Source organism: Lepidochelys olivacea (assembly GCF_965140295.1).
Source record: "Lepidochelys olivacea isolate rLepOli2 genome assembly, chromosome: 3".
NCBI classification, from domain to species: Eukaryota; Metazoa; Chordata; order Testudines; family Cheloniidae; genus Lepidochelys; species Lepidochelys olivacea.
The window spans coordinates 168,541,340-168,566,805 of record NC_140413.1 but is presented as its reverse complement, the minus strand read 5'-3'; the positions used below and the strand labels follow the sequence as shown (position 1 = coordinate 168,566,805).

Sequence of the window (25,466 nt, the reverse complement as noted above, 5' to 3'; positions counted from 1 at the left end):
CACTTCAGCACTGAAAAGCAGCCACTTCTGGAAGAGAAGTGAACATTCTCTAAACAGCACATAACAAAAGTAGACTAGTAGTGGATTTAATTTAATTAGGAAATGTGTGGTGGTGTCATTTCTGCATTGTACTATTTATGAAGACATACCACTGACTGACTTCTGAAATGTACAATTTTTTTTTTAAGTGGGTGGGTGTCTGGCTCTGTCTATAAAATCATAGGCGCTACATGGTACCAGTGTTTAGCATTACTGTTTGTTGTGTTCCATGTAGCCAGTTGCATTTTGGAAATGGGTAATATTTTCTATTTATTTCATAAGACTATTTGAAATTTTGGCCTGGTGGCTTCAGTGACTTAACAGGTGTGTAATTTTTACACGGGCCTAGTCCCCTGAGACTACCGTGAATAAAGTTACAATCATATTTAAGCTTTTGCAGAAATGGGGCCTTAACTAGGCCCCACTCATGCACTTGCATAATTGAAGACACTTGCCCGTTGTTTCTCGCTCTGCCCGGCGATGTACAGCATGAGCTGTTGCTGCTCGTAGCCCGGCTCTTAGCCGCGCCCGCAGCTGCGGCGTGGGGTGATGCCGGAGACTCAGCGCGCAGAGAGCTGCCGGGGGCTTGGCTTTTCCCTGCACCCTCCAGCGGCTGTGGGGCTGCACCCGTCCGTGCAGGGACAACGCTGCCAGCGCCTCCGGCGGACGAGGCTAGAGACGAGCCACAGCTCGCGGAGGGGTAGGGAACAAAGCCACAATGAGCCGTAGCCACGAGGTTGCTTAGTAAATGATGGCCGGACCCTGCAAACCCCACCCCGCTGGTGGCCCGCCCCTCTCTGGGAGAGCTGAGCCGAGCCCCGCTGTGCCCCTCTCTCTCCCCACCCCCGAGGCAGCAGGGCGCGCAGTTGCCGTGAAATCGAAAGCAGCGAGTCGCAGCCAGCGCTTTCCATCGCCGCGCCCGAGCCTCGCCGCGCCCTGTGCTGCCTCCCTGCGGACGGGGCCGGGCTCGGGCTCGGGCTGCCGAGCCAGCCCGGCTGGCGGGAAAGTTTGCCGAGCCGGACCCGGCTGCTGCCGGTGAGTAGCGCGCCAGCTGGCCCAGGCGGGCGGGGGTGGGAGGGGCAGCAGCCCCGCAGCTCGGCCCCTGCGACCCGGGGCACGCTGAGAACAAAGCCCGGCCGCACTGACAGCTCCGCCCCGCGTGCGAGGCGAGCCCTGTCTCCGCGGGGCCGGGGCGCCAGCTGCAGAGGCGGCGGGCTGGGCTGGGCTGGGCTGGGCTGGCTGCCAGGGGCCGCCTCCGTGCCGCTCGCTCTCGCGCGGGGCTTGGGCCGAGGCGTTATGGGTCTTTGTGTCTGGCTCCGCAGCCCGGTCTTTGCAGCCCGCAGGGGGAGGCAGGCGCGGCGCAGCGCACCGGCGCCGGGAAATGCAAAAGTTCAGCTTCTCGTAGCAACGCTCCCGCGCCCGCCTGCTGCGGGGTGTGCGCCCTGCGGGGGAGGCCCGGCCGGGGCGAGCCCGGCTGGCCGCCTGGGAGCATCGAACCCCTCGGGGGCCGCCGGCGCCGCCCTTCCACGCCTCGGAGTCCCACTGCAAGTCACCGAGCGCGTGGGCTGCACCGGGTTTGCGGAACTGGCCTTTTGCGTGCTTGGAAGTACCCGTTATTTCTTCTTCCCTATAGCCAGGGCTGGGAATTGGCTCGGTTCGAGCTCCCCTAACGCCCGGCAGCAGGTGTCCCTGTCTGCTGGCGGGAAACGCGGGCAGGAAATGCCTCTGTTTCCGGAAGGTCTGAGCCACACAAAACTGGAAACCTTTTGAACTTATTGTGACCTCAACTCTGGTACCGTTCTGTTGTTTTAAAAGAATCATTTGGAGTAATGCCTAGTTACTTTCTGGTAGGGCTCAAGCCCCTCTGAGGGAGTGAATTAGGGTCAGGGTTGCTGGGTTGAGACAGCCCAGTGTGGGTACAGGGCCCTTCGTCTTAGATTAAATTAACACACACGTGCACCCTTATTTAAGTAGGCAAAATTTTCCTTGCAACAATATTCACTGGCTCCGGTTTTGTGGTGTGTGCACTCCCTAAGTCCTAACAGCTGCCAAAGCAGCAGCTTCCTATTGGATTGTCAGTCATTCTTTAATATAGCTAAGCCACTAAATGCTCTCTAAAACACCTTTCTAAGTGCTTTCCTCCTTTATTATGAATTTAGATGTAGCACTTATAACGCTTTACAAGTTTCTTTTTAGTGTGACAAGGTCAATTTAAAGAACCTGAACACAGATAATACACTATAGAGTTCTTTATCTTCTCTCTCTTTGTGTTTATAAGACCCTCATCACCACAGTATATGATTTCCTTTTTATTTATAAAAGCATAAATAAGCACCCGTTTCCTGTGTTAAATTACATCAGGGCACCTCTAACGTCATAAATTTCTCTTACCACCCTAACGAATAAGTACCAGCCAACAAAATAGAAGATCCCCAGGGCAGGTATAATACCTCCCCTTTAACACTTAGTGCACCTCCTTCCCTCCTAATGCTCAACTGAAAATGTGGGTGTTTTGTAGCATGCCCTGAAGGTTAACAGATCTGGATTCTGGCCAATGAGAGGTGGAGAGCAAATTCAAAAGTGGAGGAACTCTCTTGACAAATGCCTTTTTAGCAGCTCTGACCTTTTTAAATTGTAGAGAAGCTTACTGCATTGTATTATGCAATGAGGGATGTGATTGTACTTGATTAAAGATGTGCAAGGGATGTGTTGACTTGTGAGGCACGAGGCTTTGATCATGTAAAGTACAGTCAGCCATCTGAGAACTGGCAGAAAGGAGCACTAATATTACTGCGTTTATTGAAGCTTGTACTACTTTGCTTTTTGTTCATGTGGCTGGTGCTTCCTGGCATCAGCCAGTACCATTTTTCCTTTCATAACTTCCTCTTACACGTGCGGTGAACGAAAGGTTGCAGTACTTTGTTTACTAAGAAATAGTTCTGTCAAGGAATTCAGGTCAGTGGGGGGCTCTAGGCTGGGAACAGTAATATACACTTCTATTTTTAAACCATTCTATTTGAAGGCCTAAGAGCACAGCACTGTACAAAAATGAACAAATAAGCAGAAAACTTCAGCTGTTCCGTCACTTTATGGTACTGGAGGCACTGGCCTATATAAATATCTTGTTTGCATTTGTATTTTTTTTTCCTGGGGACTTCTTTGCACAGTTCCTCTATGATTTGAGCTGATTAGCACTCTTAGTGGGGCACATGGTATGCTGACTCTGAAATGATCCCTAGAGCAACTGACCCCTCTGTCCAGTGGACTTAAAAACACAAGATGAAAAGAATTATCCAGTTTGAGAGTAGAGAAGTAGGAGGCAGATCTGGGTCTGTACTCAGTTTTACTACCTACTGACTGGATGACCTTGGCAAATCATTGTGGTACATAGACCCCAGTCCTGCAAAGACTTAAGCATATGCTGAATTCTGTGCAATGTGGGCCCAGTTAACTTCATGGGGACACTCATAGTATGTTACGTTAAATGTATGCTTAAGTTTTTCCTTGTGTGTGTTCCTTACCTCACTTGGGTGCTGTAAGATTAAGTTCATTAATTGTAAATTGCATTGAGATCATTTAGTGGAAGGTAGTGTAGAAATGCAAAAACCCCTAGTGACTACATAAACCACAAGGAGAAGAGCAACCTACAAACAAATTTCATCCAACTCAGTCATTATAAAATACAAACACCCAGTCATATTGCATTTTTCAGTCTTTGCTATTTTGGGACCTATTCTGGTTTAAGATACAAAGTTACCCTTGTAGAAGTTTGGGATAACTGGACTTGTGCCTAAAGAGCCAGGTTATGGCTCCTAATAATAGATCAAAGAATAATTATAAGCTATTGTTTACTATTCCCTTAAGTATAATAGCTATGTCTCGCAACTACTTAAATCAGAAATGTAATGGATGACAATACAAATGTGGGCTGCTTGCTATTGTCTGTGAAATCCACCTCTATTTATCTCATCCATGACCACTGTCCTCCGACTCTGTATTACGGCTTTTCTTCCTCCCTCAAGTACCCAGTGGTCGTAACTCCATGTGGACCATGTCTGTGCTGTGCCCAGGGCCGGCCAGAGGCGGTCACTCAAGAAAGAAGCCAGATGTAGGATCTTCCTTCCCAATGAGTAGAGCTCTGCACGGACACAACATTTGTATCAGCATCCGATCTGCAAAAACGATATAGGTGGATTTGCAGGGCTCTACCACTGAGAGAGGGGTTGGTAAGGCCACTGTATCTAAACCGGTAGTTTTCAACCTATTTATCATTGTGGGCCGCATGTGCATTACGTGGGCCACAGGTTGAGAACCACAGCGTGCCACCTCCCCTCCCTGCAAAAATCCCCCAAAGTCCCCTATGCCCAGTGTCCCCCACCCAGAGACCCCTCCAGAGAGCGGGGCCAGGAGCAGAGTCCTGGGTGCAAGGCTGGGCAGCAGCCGGATCTGTCTCGGGACCCGGACCCCTGGCACCTGGCCAGGAGCGGAGCGCCCGGCGTGAGCCAGCAGCCAGGACCTGAGGCGCGGGGCCAGGAGCGGGGCCCCACCTAAAATCTGGGAGTGCTGCAGCATCCCCCACCCCCTCACTGCTCAGAGCCCGCACCACAAACCTGCCCAGAGACCCACTCTCCTGCCTCCCTGGGGCACTTACCAGCCCTCTGCTGGCAGGAGCGCTCATGCAGGCTGCCAGACGCTGTCTCCCCCTCAGCCAGCCCCCTTTCAGATTAGAGCCACAAATTTTGAATTTTTTTTAGTACAAAGCTGGGCTGCAGCTGTGTGCTAATTGGACTGTGGGTTTAGAACTGTTGATCTAAATGTTAAGTCCCCTGAAGTACAAAACAGTAAAGCTGCCTCCACAGAGTGTCTCTGTCCCTGCTCCACAGTCTGCAGAAAGGATTCGTTCCCCTTCTCCCAGCAGAGGTCCCTGGTGCCCAGTCAAATGGCTTGTGCTGGCTGCTAAGGAGAGGGCTTTGTTCAAAACAGCTGGCTTGCATTTGCTCTGTAAATGATTGATAGTAAAATTATAGCCCTCTAATCATACAGGATGTATGTTTAATAAGAAAGTATATTTGTTTAACATCCTTCTCTGTTTACCATGCACAGTATTTTGAAGATTGTTTTTTTTTAAGCTAATATTTCCCCTTTATTTTAAGAGCAGCCAATCTTCGGTGTCACCACTGCTGCCAGTAGCGATTTCAGATGGTCGCTGAAAATCACTTCTGCTCTCAGACATTTGATAGTCTCTTACTGCTAAAAGTTCAGTCTTATTTCTTAATCACGTCAGACATAGTGGTGTGACTGAATAAGAAAGAGAGCTCATGAAGGAGGACTGATCTGAGAGCCATGCATCCGATGAAGTGAGCTGTAGCTCACGAAAGCTTATTCTCAAATGAATTTGTTAGTCTCTAAGGTGCCGTGAGTACTCCTTTTATTAATAATGTAATTGAGCATGGGAGGGGGGGCAACCTTTTGTGGGGGTGAATTAAGATAAGAGTTTAACTTTTATTGTAGTAAGTCAAATGAATAAGCGGAGTTGATTCTGGGGTTTCTATTCACATGCTGATTAAAATAGTCCTTTCAGGACAAATCAAATTGCCAAGAGTGGTGAAAATTTAAAAACAAAAATCTTTTAGGCCTTGCACTGGATGGTGATGAGCAAATCAGTTGAATCCCTGTATAGTAGCTCTCAGTGAGTTAATAGGCAGATTATAGCCTATCACTAAGACCCCAGTTTTACAAAAAATGCGATGGTCGACTCATCTGTTTGCAAAAGTGAGACCTTATTTTGGCCCTGATGCACTTCCATTTAAGAATGTTTTTAAAAAAGAACTAGTATTATGACCTTTCTTTATCTCTCATCTTCCTTTTCTTCTCTCTTTTCCTGCCTCTTCTCTCTTTTCCTGCCCCTTCTCTCTGTTGCCTCTGTCCCAATACACTCCCCCTTCTCTGTTTCAGAGGAGCAGCCGTGTTAGTCTGTATCTGCAAAAAGAAAAGGAGTACTTGTGCCACCTTAGAGACTAACCAATTTATTTGAGCATAAGCTTTCGTGAGCTACAGCTCACTTCATCGGATGCATGCCATAGAAAATACAGTGGGGCAATTTTATATACACAGAGAACATGAAACAATGGGTGTTATCATACACACTGTAATGAGAGTGATCAGGTAAGGTGAGCTATTACCAGCAGGAGAGAAAAAAAACCTTTTGTAGTGATAATCAAGGTGAGCCATTTCCAGCAGTTGACAAGAAGGTGTGAGGAACAGTGGGGAGGAAATAAACATGGGGAAATAGTTTTACTTTGTGTAATGACACATCCACTCCTGTCTTTATTCAAGCCTAAGTTAATTGTATCCAGTTTGCATATTAATTCCAATTCAGCAGTCTCTCGTTGGAGTCTGTTTTTGATGTTTTTTTGTTGAAGAATTGCCACTTTTAGGTCTGTAATCGAGTGACCAAAGAGATTGAAGTGTTCTCCGACTGGTTTTTGAATGTTACAATTCTTGACGTCTGATTTGTGTCCATTTATTCTTTTACATAGAGACTTACCAGTTTGGCCAATGTACATGGCAGAGGGGCATTGCTGGCACATTGGTAGATGTGCAGGTGAACGAGCCCCTGATGGTGTGGCTGATGTGATTAGGCCCTATGATGGTGTCCCCTGAACAGATATGTGGACACAGTTGGCAACGGGCTTTGTTGCAAGGATAGGTTCCTGAGTTAGTGTTTTTGTTGTGTTGTGTGTGCTTGCTGGTGAGTATTTGCTTCAGGTTGGGGGGCTGTCTGTCTCCCAAGATCTGTGAGAGTGATGGGTCAGTCATCCTTCAGGATAGGTTGTAGATCCTTGATGATGTGTTGGAGAGGTTTTAGTTGGGGGCTGAAGGTGATGGCTAGTGGTGTTCTGTTTTTTTTCTGTGTTGGGCCTGTCCTGTAGTATGTAACTTCTGGGTAGTTTTCTGGCTCTGTCAATCTGTCACTTCAGCAGGTGGGTAATGTAGTTGTAAGAATGCTTGATAGAGATCTTGTAGGTGTTTGTCTCTGTCTGAGGGGTTGGAGCAAATGCGGTTGTATCATAGAGCTTGGCTGGAGACAATGGATCGTGTGGTATGGTCTGGATGAAAGCTGGAGGCATGTAGGTAAGCATAGCGGTCAGTAGGTTTCCGGTATAGGGTGGTGTTTATGTGACCATCGCTTATTAGCACCGTAGTGTCCAGGAAGTGGATCTCTTATGTGGACTGGTCCAGGCTGAGGTTGATGGTGGGATGGAAATTGTTGAAATCATGGTGGAGTTCCTCCAGGGCTTCTTTTCCATGGGTCCAGATGACGAAGATGTCATCAATGTAGCACAAGTAGAGTAGGGGCATTAGGGGACGAGAGCTGAGGAAGCGTTGTTCTAAGTCAGCCATAAAAATGTTTCCATACCGTGGGGCCATGCAGGTACCCGTAGCAGTGCCGCTGACTTGAAGGTATACATTGTCCCCAAATGTGAAATAGTTATGGGTGAGGACAAGGTTCAGCAAGCAGGTTTGCTGTGACATTATCAGGGATACTGTTCCTGATGGCTTGTAGTCCATCTGTGTGTGGAATGTTGGTGTTGAGGGTTTCTACATCCATAGTGGCCAGGATGGTGTTTTCAGGAAGATCACCGATGGATTGTAGTTTCCTCAGGAAGTCAGTGGTGTCTCGAAGGTAGCTGGGAGTGCTGGTAGCTTAGGGCCTGAGAAGGGAGTCTACATAGCCAGACAATCCTGCTGTCAGGGTGCCAATGCCTGAGATGAAGGGGCATCCAGGATTTCCAGGTTTATGGGTCTTGGGTAGCAGATAGAATACCCCTGGTCGGGGTTCTAGGGGTGTGTCTGTGTGGATTTGTTCTTGTGCTTTTTCAGGGAGTTTCTTGAGCAGATGGTGTAGTTTCTTTTGGTAACCCTCAGTGGGATCAGAGGGTAATGGCTTGTAGAAAGCCGTGTTGGAGAGCTGCCTAGCAGCCTCTTGTTCATATTCCGACCTATTCATGATGACGACAGCACCTCCTTTGTCAGCCTTTTTGATTATGATGTCAGAGTTGTTTCTGAGGCTGTGGATGGCATTGTGTTCTGCACGGCTGAGGTTATGGGGCAAGTGATGCTGCTTTTCCGCAATTTCAGCCCGTGCACGTTGGCGGAAGCACTCTATGTAGAAGTCCAGTCTGTTGTTTCGTCCTTCAGGAGGAGTCCACCCAGAATCCTTCTTTTTGTAGTGTTGGTAGGAAGATCTCTGTGCGTTAGTATGTTGTTCAGAGGTGTGTTGGAAATATTCCTTGAGTCAGAGACGTTGAAAATAGGATTCTAGGTCACCACAGAACTGTATCATGTTCATGGGGGTGGCGGGGCAGAAGGAGAGGCCCCGAGATAGGACAGATTCTTCTGCTGGGCTAAGAGTATAGTTGGATAGATTAACAATATTGCTGGGTGGGTTAAGGGAACCACTGTTGTGGCCCCTTGTAGCATTTAGTAGTTTAGATAGTTTAGTGTCCTTTTTCTTTTGTAGAGAAGCAAAGTGTGTGTTGTAAATGGCTTGTCTAGTTTTTGTAAAGTCCAGCCACGAGGGAGTTTGTGTGGAAGGTTGGTTTTTTATGAGAGTATCCATTTTTGAGAGCTCATTCTTAATCTTTCCCTGTTTGCTGTATAGGATGTTGATCAGATGGTTCCGCAGTTTCTTTGAGAGTGTGTGGCACAAGCTGTCAGCATAGTCTGTGTGGTATGTAGACTGTAATGGATTTTTTACCTTCTGTCCTTTTGGTATGATGTCCATCTGTTTGCATTTGGAAAGGAAGATGATGTCTGTCTGTGTCTGTAAGAGTTTTTTAATGAAGTTGATGGACGACCACATTTCTTTTCACTCTCTCTCATTATCCTTTCCTGTCTGTTTTCTCACTTACCTTCATCCTCTCCCCACATACTTAAATAATCCTTTGCCACCCTTTACTGTTTCCTTCCTCCTTTCTCTTGGAGGGTCTGCAAAATACTTCTAGCTGCAGAAGAAATTGGAAAGGGGTACCTGAACAATAGCATGAAACTAGTGCTTTCTTCTCACTTGCAGAGTGAAATTGACTAAAACTGTCAGGAGTTCTTGTGGCACTTTAGAGACTAACAAATCAAATACATTTGTTAGTCTCTAAGGTGCTACAAGGACTCCTCCTTGTTTTTGCTGATACAGACTAACACTGCTACCTCTCTGAAACCTGACTAAAACTGGGATCCTAGTGCATCTCAACTTCTCTTTTCAGGGCTTTCCCCAAAGCTTTCCTAGAAGCAGATGACATTTTCTGGTGCTGTGCTCACATAAAATTATGTTTTCCTCCAAGTGCTATCTTGCGCAAATGAAACAAAGTAGGAGTATCACTTCCTTCTACATCTACCAGACTTTTGTGGAAAATCCATATAACGCAGTTATTCTGACCTCCAGAAGTGCAAAGGTTGCATATACTCAACAGCTCAGTCATGATAAGTCCTGAGGGCAGATGTCATTTGTAAAGATGTGGGGGGGAGGGGAGGAAATCAAAGTCCCAATCCTACAAACCCTTAACCATGCTAGTAGTCTTAGGCCTTGTCTGTACACGAGTTTCACCAGTTTAATTGTCCAACTGAAGCAAGGCCCTACACTAAAACTTGATGGCATTTCCATCTGTCTGTTTGCCTGTATGCAGCACAATAACTTTTGACCACTGAATCTGATCCATTCCAAATTTCAGGAAATGTTCTAGGAATCAGTGGGCAGAAACTTGTTGATTTGGGTGAAAATCAGAATACTGGAAAAAGACAGAGGACAAGAAAATGGAGTCCCTTGCATCTGGTTAACAGAGCTGACCGTTTCAACCATCTCTGTAACTAGATCAAAGAACTGGTTGATGGCAGCCATTAACAGCTTCCAGCATAACAACAACCTCATCTCAGCTCTGCCCATTGTCCCAATGCTGTTTATAATATTGACACCCTGACTTATCTCCCAGATAGAAAGGAATAATAAGAATGTTAGGGAGGAAGAAGGGCATGGAGGAATGAGAGGGCACCCAGAGCCTCCCTCGGTGGGAGGAAGAAAAATGGGACTAATGGAGTGTGGCAGAGAGAAATGTGGGGGCGGAGGGGAGGACACACCGAGACCCTGTGTGACACAAAGGTCCCCTGTTCTTTGTAAACAGCTCTCATCTCAAACTTGGCAAATTCACTACCGCAAATGCATTGCTTACAGTGTATTTGTCCATAAAGGGTAACACGTAAGGTCTCTATTGAAAGATTGCAATTCATTTATGTTCATAATTGTAGCATGATCTGTGTGCGGGTAGTTTTGAAGGAATAATGAAACTATATTGAAGTTTATATTTGTATGGTCCTAAAGTTAAAAGGAGTCACAAGGGAGTAACATGGGAGTGATGGCCCGTTCATGCAGGAGGGAGTTGCCACCCGGCCCTGGTTAGCCGGTGATGTAATGCAAGGCTCTGTTGTTTACCATTGCCCATCCCAGAACAGTCAATGGAAAACTATCAAAGACAACTGCAAACAATCAAAACCACTTGGAGGTAAAAAAGAAACATTATATCATTTGGGGGAATTGTCAGGTCTATGACTAAAAATAAAAGACTGTTACAGTATAACCAAGTGGAGCGAGGCATATTAGATCCAATTACTGAAGAGACGTCTTCTTGAATGAGGGTTTTTGTCGTAAAATATTTGGATCGTGGTTCCTGTAAAGCGATCCAGCTCTGCAACAGACTGCACGTTGGCGAGGGAAACTTACTTTTAGATAGGAAAAAGTAACTATAAGTGTAGGCCCAAGTTTGTTTTTTACAATCTTATTTTGTATGGTAACCATTTCTTTCTATCACACTCTCTTGTTTGTAGTGCAGTCTCTCTGCTTGCTTAAATAAACCTTTTCTTTCATTACAAGTGTTGTGTGGTTTACAGGAGCAGTGGTTTAAGGTAAAACTGGTAAACTGGGGTACACTGCTCCTTTGGAGGCAGAGGATCTGGGATTTCTGGGAATAGCCAGTGTCAGGGGCTGGATATCACAGGGGAATGTTTCAAGGGGACTTGGGGACTGGGGTGCATCTATTGTTAAGGCAAAAACAGGGCTGGCATAGCCCAGAGGAGGGGGCTTGAGTGGCTGAAAGGTTGGCAGTGGCAGAGGGTATAAAGGTATCTCAGTGCTGGGTTCCCTGAAAACTGTTGCACATTGGTATGAGGGAAGAGTGGTAGGGTTTCAGGAAGTCACTGAAATAGAGGGGGTTGGGAGGGTAGCACAAAGGAAGTGGTGGCGGGCGGGGGGAGATGGAAGGATGAAAGGAGCCCCCCACTATATCCATTTAGCTTGGCAGACAGAAGCAACAAAGTGGGCGACCATCTAGTTCAGTGGATTTGAAACTTTTTTTCTGGGGACCCAGTTGAAGAAAATGGTTGATGCTCGTGACCCAACAGAGCTGGGGATGAGGGGTTTGGGGTGTGGGAGGGGGCTCTGGGCTGGGGATGAGGGTTGGGGTGCAGGAGGGGGTCAGGGCTCTGGGCTTGGGGTGCAGGCTCTGGGGTGGGGTCAGGGATTTGGGGTGCAGGAGGGGATCTGGGTTGGGGGGCTCAGGGTTGGGGCAGGGGATTTACCTCCGGTGGCTCCCCGTCAGCGGCACAGCCGGAGTGCAGAGGCAGGCTTCCCCAATGTCCTGGCACCTCGGACCGCACTGTGCCTGAAGCAGCCAGCAGCAGGTCTGGCTCCTAGGCGGAGGCGTGCAAGCAGCTCCACGTGGTTCTTGCCTCCCCTCCCAGCTTCCATTGGCCGGGAAGTGGCTAATGGGAGTGTGGATCCAGTGCTCGGGGCGGGGGCAGCGCACGGAGCCCTGTGGCCCCCCTGCCTAGAAGCCGGACCCACTGCTGGCAACTTCCGGGGCACAGCGCGGTGTTGGAAAAGGAAGGCACTATCCTGCCTTAGCTGGGCAGCACTGCCGACGGACTTATAACATCCCGGTCGGCGGTGCTGACCAGAGAGACCCAGTGCCTGACATGCCGTGACCCAGTACTGGGTCATGACCCAAATTTTGAAAAATGCTGATCCAGTTTAAATCTGTTTCTAAACCAATTTACTTAAACTGTTGCAAACTCCAGTATAGTTGACTTCAGTTAAATTGGCAAGTCTGGCTTAAACCAAAATAAGACTATCCACACAGCCTTTTGCACAGATCTAATGAAATCCATTTAAAATAGCATCTTAAATTAAACCGGTGGCAATTTCTCATGTTGACACGCCCTTATTCACCTGATGTGAGTGGCTCTACCTGTGTGAGTAAGGACTGCTTGTGTAGGGAATTGCAAGATTGGGCCCTTTGTTTTCTTTACGTCTTTACAAATGCCATGTTTCCTTGTGACCAAAGAATTGTCAAATCAGATACAGCTCCATTGAAACTGGCAACATTTTAATGAAAACTATAAAATGCTCAGCAAGGAAAAATGTGAAAAAGGGTATTTCTAAGCTTATGTTTCTCCAGAGACAATAATTCTGCAGTGGGTAGAATTTCAGTCACTGCAGCAGAAGTTTAAAGGAGGAATATTCTTAAGGTTTGCCTTTCTGTCCTAACATTTTCTGTGTTTGTTGTTTTGTTTGTAGAGGTGATCTTTGCAAAGCTAGTCTTGGGGGATTTCCACTGTCTTGCTGTTTAAAATCTACCATAGTGTTGTTTTAACCACAAGCCATCTCACTTTCTGTTCAGGAACAGCCACAGTTTTCAGGTACGGTTCTATCAAAATAAATCTTCTAACTGTTGGCAATAGACTAATAACGGCACTTATATTTAGCAGGTTCAAAGCACTCTTCAAACATTAACTAATTTTAAACCTGATGTTTAAATAACATGTGGATTTGTTAATGTAAACCTTTAGAATTTAAAAGGGGTTGAGAATGATTTTGTAGTTTAAGAGTTCACATCAGATTATATTGTTGCCAGAAGAGACATTAAGACATCCAAGCATTGGCACAGAAATTTAAAAGTGACTGTAGAAAAGGAAAGACTTAATTATTAAATTTCACCATATTATAGTTTGAGCAAGAAAGGTGACTCTTACCATCTCAGTGTTCTTTTTGATAAAGTTAATGTGATACTCTACACACTTGAGATACTATTGTAGGAAAATTAAAGTGTTTTAATGAGTGACTGGATTACTGTGTACTAAGTGTAGTACCAATTTTACTTGGCTTATAGCTCTTGAGTGCTACCTTTTTATAGTTACAACTATTACTAGATGTTAAGGACAAAATTATTTTTCCACAGTTAAAAAACACTATATTTAAGACTAATGCTGTCCACGTTATTGCCAAATATACCAATGTAGATATACTATAGAGAACTCTTTGTACAGTAGAAACTCGCTAATTAACATTAATGATTGGGAGATCCATAGTAAATCAGCCAACATTGCAAATAAGCAAGTCAGCAGAAAAAACACAAACTCAAAACTTCTGTAGCACAAAAAGTCCTTTTTTGTTTTTTTCACATGTATAGTTTTAATTATTATATATATGTACACACCATAGTGTACTTTGTAAAAAATAAAGAAGTCTTTTAGTCTTATGGGATCTCACTACAATACTTGACTGTTAAATCTTCACAAAGAAGTAGAGTGAAATTGCAGGGTGTTAATGAGAATTTGGGTTTGAGGATTAGCAAACTGATAATTAGCAAGGTTTTACTGTGAACTTATAACAAGGTGACATTTGAATTCAGGGTGCATAAAAATCAGTTATTTATAAAGCTAATTGAATTTGTTTTTGTGCTTTCTGCAGCAGCATCCCCTGTGGATCTTCAAGCCAGTATCCAATCAGGAATTATTGCTGTTAGAAGTATTAGCTCCTGCATACCACTGTGGCTACTGTTGTGTGGCCACTAAGGGCTTAGGCCAGTGGCAGAACAGCTCATGAGGACTGTGCAGGTAGGTGGAATGGGAGCCAGCCCTCCAATACAATGAGGGGTCTTCTTCCTCATGGATCCTCAGGATTGAGAAGCTACCCAGCATACCTCCAGAATCCTTTCCTCCCCTACGGGAAGCACTCCACAGGGTTGTGGGGATCCATGGATGTGGACTGCATTGCCAGTGCTTAAAGTATATACTCCTAATATGTGGTAGGCCAGCTGTTATTTTCAGGTGATTCCGTATAATCTGCCATATCTTTAATCTGTATTTAATTATATGCAGTAGTTCTTTAGCCAATTTTATATTTCCATACATTGTGATATAATTCGAGCACTCTCTTGTCCCCATCAATACAATTAATGCATGTCAGGGCTCCATGTTACCAGTAAATCACATTGCTGGATGCTGTAACTGTATAGCCCAATAATAGAGTCAGTTGGACCACCTTGTCCATCAGGCAGTTTGAATGGATAATTTAATGAATGGTATTCCCTTCTTTTCCTTCATGTTTCTCTCCCCACACCTCCACTGCAGTGAGTTGATCTTAGACCTCTAAAGTATACCAAATTTTGCAAGACATTTCACATTTTGGCTGAATCAGACTTCCTGTCCTAGTGCACCACAAAGGAAGACAGTTTTCTGAGGGAGGGACAGAGAGATTCCATTTGCTCTGCCAAATACTCTGGAGTCACAGGCATACTAAGTTGAGAGCCAGGAACGATGAGTTTAAATTTTATTGCTTATCACTGTTGTGTTTACTTCCATGTACTTCACAGCCCTTACTGCTGAACAATGTCTTATACCGCAACCCTAACAGGCAATCAAGATTTAGCCTCCCATTTTATAGATAAGAGAGGTGAGCATAGAACCCAGGTCTCTAGAATGGGAAGCTCAACTTGTATACACTGAGCCACACTGTCTTTCAGTAGTGAATGTACTGAATAATGTGCTTTGGTTATCTTATCTCTAATTATTACATCATTCTCCTATCTTGGAGCTAAGACTTGAAACCAGGATTCCTGGTCTCTAATATTCTACTGCTGTCTAGTAAATAGTTGTGCAATACTGGCAAGGTGTGTTCCAAGTCCCGCTCTAGTGGCTGGTTCCCAGACAGGTTTATAGTTACTTTTGTAGCTCAAGTGGTAGAGTCTGTGCTGGGAATTTGAAGATCTAGGATTCAGATCCAGCTGATGACCCATATAGGTGGACTTAATGGTTGCATGTGATTGAATTTGTTTTTTTTCCCAGTTTTCTTTTTAAAATGTATTTAATTCACTTAGTGAGAGAACATCATTGAAAACTGGTTTTATAGTTAAAAACATGTGTCATTGATAGTGCACACAATATAGGAATTCCACACTTTGGCCATTTGTCACACATTTTGGTTGCTGGCATAGGCGCCGACTCCATCAGTCAAGCTCCCCTCCCCTCCGCTCCTCCAGCACCTCCCGCCCACTGCCCCACTGATCAACTCCTCCTCTTCCCTCCCACCGCCTCCTGCATGCCATGGAACAGCTGTTCTGCAGCATGCAGGAGGTGCTGGGAGAGGGGAGAAGTGGGGAGGGGGTGGGAAGAAGCATGGTGGGGCCTTGGGGAAAGGGGCAGGACTGGGGGCGGAGCAGGACAGGAAGAGGTGGGGTGGCGGCTTGGAGGAAGGGGTGGAGTGAGGATGAACCTGGGGCAGAGCAGGGGGCAGGGAAGTCAGCACCTGTGGTTGCTGGTGTCACACATTGGCAAGTTTGAAGATTGAGATGAATGGTTGACCTGTTTCACTAACTTGTTGGCATGAGGGCAACATTCTAGGGAGTAGTATCACCCTGATTGACTCATACCGTGTTCCACTCAGGTCCTACTATGTGTTCTGCATATATTTATGAACAAATAATTTCGATTATACGTGGCCCATATAAATGGAAGGTGCATAGCCTCATTTGATCTGGTGCTAATTAAGGGGGAATTGACCTGATTTAGGACAATTTATTTTTTTTGTACTGAAAACTTCCCATAGTAGATTTTTTTTCAAAACAGTGTGGCTTAAGGATTTATGAGAGTGAGAAACCTATTGTAAAACAGCATCTGCATACAGAAAGATATTTTGTATTTAATGTGTTTATCCTGCCTTTGATGAGGTTGCCCTTTATTATGGTGGCATGGGTGTAGGTTGCTAAAGCAAAAAGGAGGGGTGACAGCGAGCACCTCTTTATTGTGTTGCTACCAAGATCTAGTTGTTCTGAAGCTGTGTGATTAGTTCTCATGTGGGGATATGGGCTTAGTGACAACTATTTAAACCAGTTTTGCAATGTAAGATCAAAATTAATTATTTAATACAGCATGTAGAAATTCCTCTAAATAAAATCCTTCTTTTGTATTTAGGGTTACTGTGGAAATAGAGGTTTAATTTATTTTACATTTTTGTAGTGACACAGTGAAAGTCTATTTACAGATCTGTCCTTTATGTCTGTTTCCCTTCTGACACGTGTGTCTCATATTATCCACCCCATCTAATGTTTTTAAAAGAATATTCTGCTGTGTGTGTGTGCACGCATTATAATAGTACAATATGTTCACTTTGCATACTTAGCTGTTTGACATACAAAAGTTAAAGCATACAGTACCTCCTGTGTTGGTCAGACATCAGTTTAAGCAGAAAGTTGATTCAGTTAACCCATAGAGCTCTTTATATTGCAAAGATTACTTTTTCCTTTGCCTGTTTTGCTTTGGTATGAGTTGAAGGAACAGAGTCATCAAATAGTTGAAGCCGGAAGTGGTATTACAGTATCTGTATCCTAGTTTCCTGTGTCTAGCGTGAGTTACACAAGACATACACATTCATATAGTCATCATGTTTATTTGTAATGGTTCAGATCATATCATATTGGATGTTTTGTAGCAACAGGCTTGTTTACACAGTAGTAATGCATAGCTACACTGCTGAACTAGTCATGCTGGGCCAAATTCAACACTGATGCAAACAGGTGCAGCTCAGTGACTTATACCAGTAGTGAATTTGGCCCTAATAGCTCAATTCAGCAGTGTGAACCCATGATCTTTTTGAGCAGTGCAAGCCCTGGAAGGCTACAGGTGCTGACTCCATTGATGGTTTACTTCTCTGTTGAAAGATTAGTTTGTAATAGAAGCCTGGACCAGAAAATACAAACCTATTGGACAAGGAATTGCAGTCATGTGCTCCACAACTCCTTGTCCCCATCACTATGTGCTGAACTAGCTCCCCTTTCCATCCCCTAGAAGGGAGGCAGATAGGGAACTTGGCCTTTATATGATCCTATAGGTGCTTTGACTGAATTGGATCAAGAAGACGTCTTAGCTGAGATTTCTGATGGCAGACTTGCATATAGAAAGTACTTCATTGAAAGTACTCCTCCCTGCACACTTGGACTTTTTAAATTTTCTCTGAACATGTAAGCATTGCTGAAATGGAGCAGAAGCCTTCATGAAGAAAAGAGGTGTGTGAGAGGGGTGAATATAGTTTTAGTATTTTACATTGCTAAAAGTAACGCTCTTCAGATCTTATGTGTGCATCTTAAAGATGCCTGAGGAAGGGAATATGTTAATTCCAGCAAAGTAGTTGGAAGCTATTGGTGAAATAAAAGAATGCTTTTCAGAAGGAGATAGACTAGTGCTGTTGAATTAATTAGCAAAGAGATTTATGAATGAGTTTTTGGATTTGACTTTGGATCACAATTGCATTTCTAGTTAAATGTATTCTTTAAGGTTTTTATTGGTAAAATCAGGCTTGTGATATTCTTTTATCACTGATTTGCGTGTTTATGTATTGACATTACTGGATAGGACACAGCTATTGGTAGCCCATAAGGGAAGAATTTATCTTGTTGTTTGACATTGTCTCTATGTCAGTCTAGGTGAAGGAACTTTGTTTCAGGTGCGGGGGTTTAGGGGTTGAAGATGGTGAAATTTGGGTTCTGGATGTGTTCAGAAAAGAGGTGTGGGATCTGAACATGGGATTGGGAACTCCACAATCCTAATCTCAGTTCTGACATTGACTCCTGTGACCATTAGGCAAATTGCTTAGGCCAAAATTTTCAAAAGTGCCCATTAATTTTCAGTGCTTTAAATGTTTTTAAATTATTCATTTTGAGACACCTGGGGCCTGGTTTTTGCCCCAAACTCCCATTGACTTCAGTCAAATTGTGAGTACATGGCATTTCTAAAAATTGGATCCTAGGTGTTGCAACTTGGGTCCCACAAATTAGTGGACGCTCTTGATAATTTGGACCTTAATCTCTCTGCCTTGATTTTTCCATCTGTAAATTGAGGCTATTAACACCTCTGACTCATGGGTGTTATTAAATTGACTTCATTAGTGTGCGTAGAGCACGTTGAATATGAAAAGCATTATGTAGGTCAGGGGTGGGCAAACTACAGCCCGAGGGCCACATCTGGCCCTTCAGACATTTTAATCCAGCCCTAGAGCGCCCACCAGGGAGCAGGGTCTGGGGCTTGCCCCGCTCCGCACAAACCGGGGTGCCGCGCAGCTCCCAGAAGCAGCGGCACGTCCCCACTCCAGCTCCTACATATAGGGGCAGCCAAGGGGCTTGGCATGCTGTCCCTGCCCCAAGCACCACCCCCACAGCTCCCATTGGCCAGGATCCACAGCCAGTGGGAGCTGCAGGGGTGGCATCTATGGATGGAACAGCATGCAGAGCTGCCTAGCTGCGCCTCCGCATAGGAGCTGGAGGAGGGACATGCCGCTGCTTCTGGGAGCTGCTTGAGGTAAGTGCCGCCTGAAGCCTGCACCCCTGACCCCCTCCCCTGCCCCATCCCTGATCCCCCTCATGCCCTCCTAACCCCTGGGTCCCAGCCCAGAGCATCCTCTTGCACCCCAAACCTTCATCCCCAGACCCCGCACCCCCAGCCAGAGCCCCTGCCCCAGCCCGGAGCCCCCTCCCGCACACTGAACTCCTCATTTCTGGACCCACCACAGAGCCCGCACCCCCAGCTGGAGCCCTCGCCCACTCCCGCATCCCAACCCCCAATTATGTGAGTATTCATGGCCCGTCATACGATTTCCATACCTAGATATGGCCCTTGGGCCAAAAAGTTTGCCCGTCCCTGATGTAGGTGCTAGGCATTGTAATAACCTTGTACTACAGTCTCATCCTCATCTCCACTGACAGCTTAACTTCAGTATCCAGAAAGATAATGAAGCAAATAATTAAGCAATCAATTTGCAAACATCTGGAAGAAAATAAGGTGATAAGTAACAGAAAGCATGGATTTGTCAAGAACAAATCATGTCAAACCAACCTAATAGTTTTCATTTACAGGGTAACAAGCCTTGTGGATAGGGAGGAAGCAGTAGATATGGTATATCTTGACTTTAGTAAAGCTTTTGATACTGTCTCACATGACCTTCTCATAAACAAACTTGGGAAATACAATCTTGACAGAGCTACTATAAGGTGTGTGCATAACTGGTTAGAAAACCATTCCCAGAGAGTAGTTATCAGTGGTTCACAGTCAAGCTGGAAGGGCATAATGAGTGGGGTCCCACAGGGATCAGTTCTGGGTCTGGTTCTATTAAATATCTTCATCAATCATTTAAATAATGGCATAGACAGTACACTTATAAAGTTTGCGGATGATACCAAGCTGGGAGGGGTTTCAAGTACTTCGGCGAATAGGATTAAAATTCAATATGATCTGGACAAACTGGAGAAATGGTGTGGGGAAAAAAAATAGGCTGAAATTCAAGAAGGACAAATGCAAAGGACTCCACTTAGGAAGGAACAAGCAGTTGCACACATACAAAATGGGAAATGACTGCCTAGGAAGGAATACTGCGGAAAGGGACGTGGGGGTCATAGTGGATCACAAGCTAAATATGACTGAACAGCGTAACACTGTTGCAAAAAAAGTGAACAGCATTCTGTGATGTATTAGCAGGAGTGTTGTCAGCAAGACATGAGAACTAATTCTTCTGCTGTACTCCATGCTGATTAGGCCTTAACTGGAGTATTGTGTCCAGCTTTGAGAACCACATTTCAGGAAAGATGTGGACAAATCAGAGTAAGTCCAGAGAGAAGCAACAAAAATGATCAAAGGTCTAGAAAATATGACTTATGCCGGAAGATTGAAAAAAAAATTGGGTTTGTTTAGTCTGGAGAAGAGAAGACTGAGAGGAGACTTGATAACAGTTTTCAAGTACATAAAAGGTTGTTACAAGAAGAAGGGGGGGGAAATATTCTTCTTAACCTCTGAGGATAAGACAAGAAGCAATGGGTTTAAATTGCAGCAAGGTGGACATTAGGAAAAACTTCTTGTCAGGGTGGTTAAGCACTGGAATAAATTGCCTAGGGAGGTTATGGAATCTCCATCATTGGAGATTTTTAAGAGCAGGTTGGACAAACACCTGTCAGGGATGGTCTAGAAAATACTTAGTCCTGCTATGAGTGCAGGGGACTGGACTAGATGACCTCTCGAGGTCCCTTCCATTCTTACGATTCAATGTTACATAGGGAGGTTTAGGAATAGCTGTAGCTGTAACTCTAGGGTGTTTTCATGACACTGACTATATTCATTCTGTGGGCTTTCTGTTTCAAGCCTTGACCTTTCTCTCTTGAGTGTATTTACCAATAACTTTATTTTCTGGAAGCTATTCTTCTAGTCACTGTTCTGTGCTAAGATTTATTTGATATTAAACTATACCATGCTGGAGACCTCTGGCTATTTTTGCTTAGAGACTTCTTGTTGTGTTTTTTTGTTGACTATTTTTGGTTTGGTTAACATTTTTCTTATTTAAATTCATGAGATGAGTGGACTGTAATGCCTGCATGTTGTATAATTTCCTGTGTTGGCTTTAAATATCTCTTACTTCAGGGGGTTCCATATGAGGAAAAATTGAAAAGATTAGTTTAGAGCAGTGTTTCTCAACTTTTCCAGGTTCGCCACCACTTATTTTAAGTTAAATAATAATAATAATAATAATCACATTTGCTATAAAAGTAAGAAAAAATGTATCAGTTACTATATTTGACCCACAAATATAGAAGGTTGTGGCCACCCCAAATTTGTTTTTGAAATGTTATTTTCCTGGCATATAGGAAATGTGATAAAATTTTCAGCCCCTTGCTTTCCTTTCATTGCCCAGTGGTTGAGAAACACCGGTTCAGAGGAGACCTTAAAGAGGTGTATAAAATACTGAACGGCATAGATAAGCTGGGCAAAAATATTACAAGAGAAGATAAATACAAGAGTACAGTCAATGTAAAGGCCAAAAAAAAATTTAAACTCCTACAAAGAGGTGGTGGTGCTTTTTGAACACAACATACAGTTAACTGTGGAATTCATCACCATTAAAGATTGCTTAGTCCAGCAGCATAGTAGGATTCAAAAAAGCATTGGACACCATACATAGATAATGAGAGGGGTTAAAAAAATCATAGGGGAAAAGTTTCAGGGCACTCTAGCCACTAACTGAAGAGGGTAGTAATAAAACTGCCCTGCTAGAAATTTATTCCATGCTTGGCCCTTGTGGTGATTCTTGCACTTTCCTCTGAAGCAGCTGGTACTGTCGATTGTACAGGATACTGGACTAGACAAACCACGGGTCTGGCAATTCTTCTGTTCTGCATTTTTATGTCTCTGATTAGTGGCAGAAAAGCAAAATTGTTCCTGGTCAAGGTTTCAGTGCCAGAGAAGTAGGAAGTCCATTTTCAGAGGGGACAGGATCAGCAATTGTAAAATAAATGGAGAGAAATGGAAAATTGTCCCTAGGTTGAAACAGAAGACTGTTCACTTGGGGTGACTAAACAGAGCAATCTGCAAGGGTGATTTTGTACACAAGCAGTTCTATATGTACTATATATATTTTACTGTATACCAGTGGTTCTCAAACTGTGGGTTGGGACACCAAAATGGGTCGGGACCCCATTTTAATAGGGTCGCCAGGGCTGGCTTAGACTTGCTGGGGCCAAAGCCCCACCACCCAGGGCCAAATATGAAGCCCGAGGGCTCAGGTTACAGGCCCCATGCATGGGGCTGAAGCCCTTTGGCTTTGCCCCTCACCCCCCCCCCCCACCCTCCCTCCCGCTCAGGGCAGCAGGGCTCGGGCAGGCTCAGGCTTCAGTTCCCCATCTTGTGGTCGTGTAGTAATTTTTGCAAAAAGAAAAGGAGTACTTGTGGCACCTTAGAGACTAACCAATTTATTTGAGCATGAGCTTTCGTGAGCTACAGCTCACTTCATCGGATGCATACCGTGGAAACTGCAGCAGACTTTATATATACACAGAGAATATGAAACAATACCTCCTCCCACCCCACTGTCCTGCTGGTAATAGCTTATCTAAAGTGATCATCAGGTGGGCCATTTCCAGCACAAATCCAGGTTTTCTCACCCTCATGTGCCAGCAATGCCCCTCTGCCATGTACATTGGTCAAACTGGACAGTCTCTACGTAAAAGAATAAATGGACACAAATCAGATGTCAAGAATTATAACATTCATAAACCAGTCGGAGAACACTTCAATCTCTCTGGTCACGCAATCACAGACATGAAGGTCGCTATCTTAAAACAAAAAAACTTCAAATCCAGACTCCAGCGAGAAACTGCTGAATTGGAACTCATTTGCAAATTGGATACTATTAATTTAGGCTTAAATAGAGACTGGGAGTGGCTAAGTCATTATGCAAGGTAGCCTGTTTCCTCTTGTTTTTTCCTACCCCCCCACCCCCAGATGTTCTGGTTTAACTTGGATTTAAACTTGGAGAGTGGTCAGTTTGGATGAGCTATTACCAGCAGGAGAGTGAGTTTGTGTGTGTATGGGGGTGGGGGGGATGTGAGAGAACCTGGTTTTGTGCAGGAAATAGCCCAACTTGATTATCATGCACATTGTGTAAAGAGTTGTCACTTTGGATGGGCTATCACCAGCAGGAGAGTGAATTTGTGTGGGGGGGTGGAGGGTGAGAAAACCTGGATTTGTGCTGGAAATGGCCCACCTGATGATCACTTTAGATAAGCTATTACCAGCAGGACAGTGGGGTGGGAGGAGGTATTGTTTCATATTCTCTGTGTGTATATATAAAGTCTGCTGCAGTTTCCACGGTATGCATCCGATGAAGTGAGCTGTAGCTCACGAAAGCTCATGCTCAAATAAATTGGTTAGGCTCTAAGGTGCCACAAGTACTCCTTTTCTTTTTGCGAATACAGACTAACACGGCTGTTACTCTGAAACTAGTAATTTTTGTTGTCAGATGGGGGTCACGGTGCAGTACAGTTTGAGAACCCCACTAAAGCTTTATGCTTGTATAGTGTTGTTAGGGCTTATGTCCCCTGTGGGTTGCAGCCATTAGGTTATGCCTGGTTGGAGACACTTGTGTAAGTCTGACGTTCCATCTAAATGAAGGCAAAGGGGCTGAGATGAATTTGGCACTTTAAATGTAATGTAAATATCAGAATTAGGACACTGACCTGTGAAGAGAATGAAAATGTTTATCATGAAATCATTGTTTTTTTAATCTCACATTCTTAATTGCCTTTAATATTCTATTTTAAACTTTTGGTTAATTTTACCTACTGAACCTGAGCTAGAAAGTGGTATGGTTTTGTCTCCGTTTTCTGTAATAATATATCCACACTAGAGGGGCTTCTCAGGTCAGAATTATGTTGCAGAATTAAACACATAGTAGTGGTATCTCACTTATTGCAGTAGTCAGATTATCAGAGTTTACGTTTTGGGCCCAGTTGTTATACCAATAAAATAAAAACCAGCAGGATCTTATTAAAGGGACAAGGCAAAATGCCACATTTATTGTAAATATAATAAAAAGAAATATAAAACTCACACTGTCGTATTGTTACTTATTCCTTACTTAACTATCTATCTATCTATATATTCATTCATTCATTCAGACCAGTTCTGCATAGGGGTTCTAGTTAACAGCCTAGAAGTTGCTCGTGACAGAGTACAGGCCAGGTAACCTGTACACGAGAATGGAGCCGAGTCCGTGTCAGATGCGCATCCGATGCTCCTGAAGGGTAGTGGCAGAACTGGAGACTCAAAGTTCTCAGTCCTTAGTGTCCATTTTTATAGGAATTTCTTCCTATGCCAGTCCGTGGAATTTGCTTTGTCATATTGTTAGTCATGACGGCTCCAGGACGGCTGTCAGGTGCTCATCAGCTTTCTTCATCCTTTTGAATTGGTCGGGTGGATCCCAGTTTGCCCTCCGGTGGGGTTCTCTGGTTGTCTCCACCTGGTGTCTTCTTCGGCCAATTGATGTTAAATTCCTAGGCTGGCACTTCCCTGATTATTCCAAAACCCACCATTCATTCACATACATTCCTTACTTTAATAAAAACACATTTCTCATTTCACCGAGTATTGTTATTTTATTTGAGACTCCCTGTCTCTTAACATTCCTTCGGTATTGACTTTCTTTTATCATACAAAGGTGTTATTTATTTGAGACTCCCCGTTTTTTAACATTCCTGATCCAAACTATAGAGGGTGGGAGTCTCTATGTGACATTTCTATGAGCGCCGCTCCAATTCGCGGCTCTTCACGGGTGTTACAAAAAAGCATGTCAATCTCCATCACAAAGTATCCGTTTGCAAAGTAGAGCCAATTGAACATAAAGTGAAGTTGGTTAAAAAGCATGTCAATCTCTATCACAAAGTATCTGTTGGCAAAGTAAAGCCAATTGAACATAACCATTTAAGAAAGTAACGTTAATTCATTGATTTACATTTATAAGCGTCAATCTCAATTACAATCAATGGAAAGCGTCAATACAGAAAAAGCAGAATCAATTAAGCCGTTTAGTTTTACAAGCGTCAATCTTAATAACAATTGAGAGAAAGTATCAATTTAGAATCAATATGAGCGGTTTAGTTTTACAAGCGTCAGTCTTAATAACAAGTGAGAGAAAGTATCAATTTAGAGTCCATACCTTGCGGTTTGCAAGGTACAGTTTGCAAGCTTTAATACAGAATTGTAAATCAATATTGCAGATTTACAATTATGTCAAATAGAAGAATTATAAATGCAGATTTACAAATATTATAAATCAATATTGCAGGTTTACAATTTATTATGAACAGAATCACAAATATTAAGAATATGCCTACACAGTCCGACCCCCACTGAAGTGAATGAAAAGACTCCCAATGGCTTCATAGGATCTGGATTCAGCCCTTTAAGAGCTGCTTGTGCCACTAAGAATTTCATGAAAACTCAAAGAACAGCAAAAATATACAAAATGTATCTGAACAGAAAGTGGTTAAGGGGTAGGAGATAACTGTGGAAGAGAAATAGTGTGCCACAGAAGAGACATAAAAAGGAATCCTGCCAACAAGATATGATAGAAGTAGGGCTGTTGGTTAATCACAGTTAACTCACGCGATTAACTAAAAAAAATTAATCATAGTTTTAATTGCACTGTTAAACAATAGAATTCAATTGAAATTTCTTACATATTTTTGGATGTTTTTCTACATTTTCAAATATATTGATTTCAGTTACAACAC

At 44.0% G+C, this 25,466-nt stretch overlaps 1 protein-coding gene across 3 annotated transcripts in view; it reads left to right on the top strand.

The window, feature by feature from the left end:
- The first annotated feature begins 607 nt into the window (after positions 1-607).
- TRAF5 (TNF receptor associated factor 5) overlaps positions 608-25,466 on the top strand; it is a 39,196-nt gene continuing 14,337 nt past the window's right edge. Inside the window, exons 1-3 of one of the 3 annotated variants that reach the window (XM_084622245.1) lie at positions 608-1,074; positions 12,662-12,783; positions 13,838-13,980. The gene's annotated coding sequence lies outside the window, so the exon portion shown is untranslated. Of the gene's footprint in view, positions 1,075-1,336; positions 1,832-12,661; positions 12,784-13,834; positions 13,981-25,466 lie in introns of those variants that run through there. The other 2 variants (XM_084622243.1, XM_084622244.1) reach the window with 2 other exon arrangements.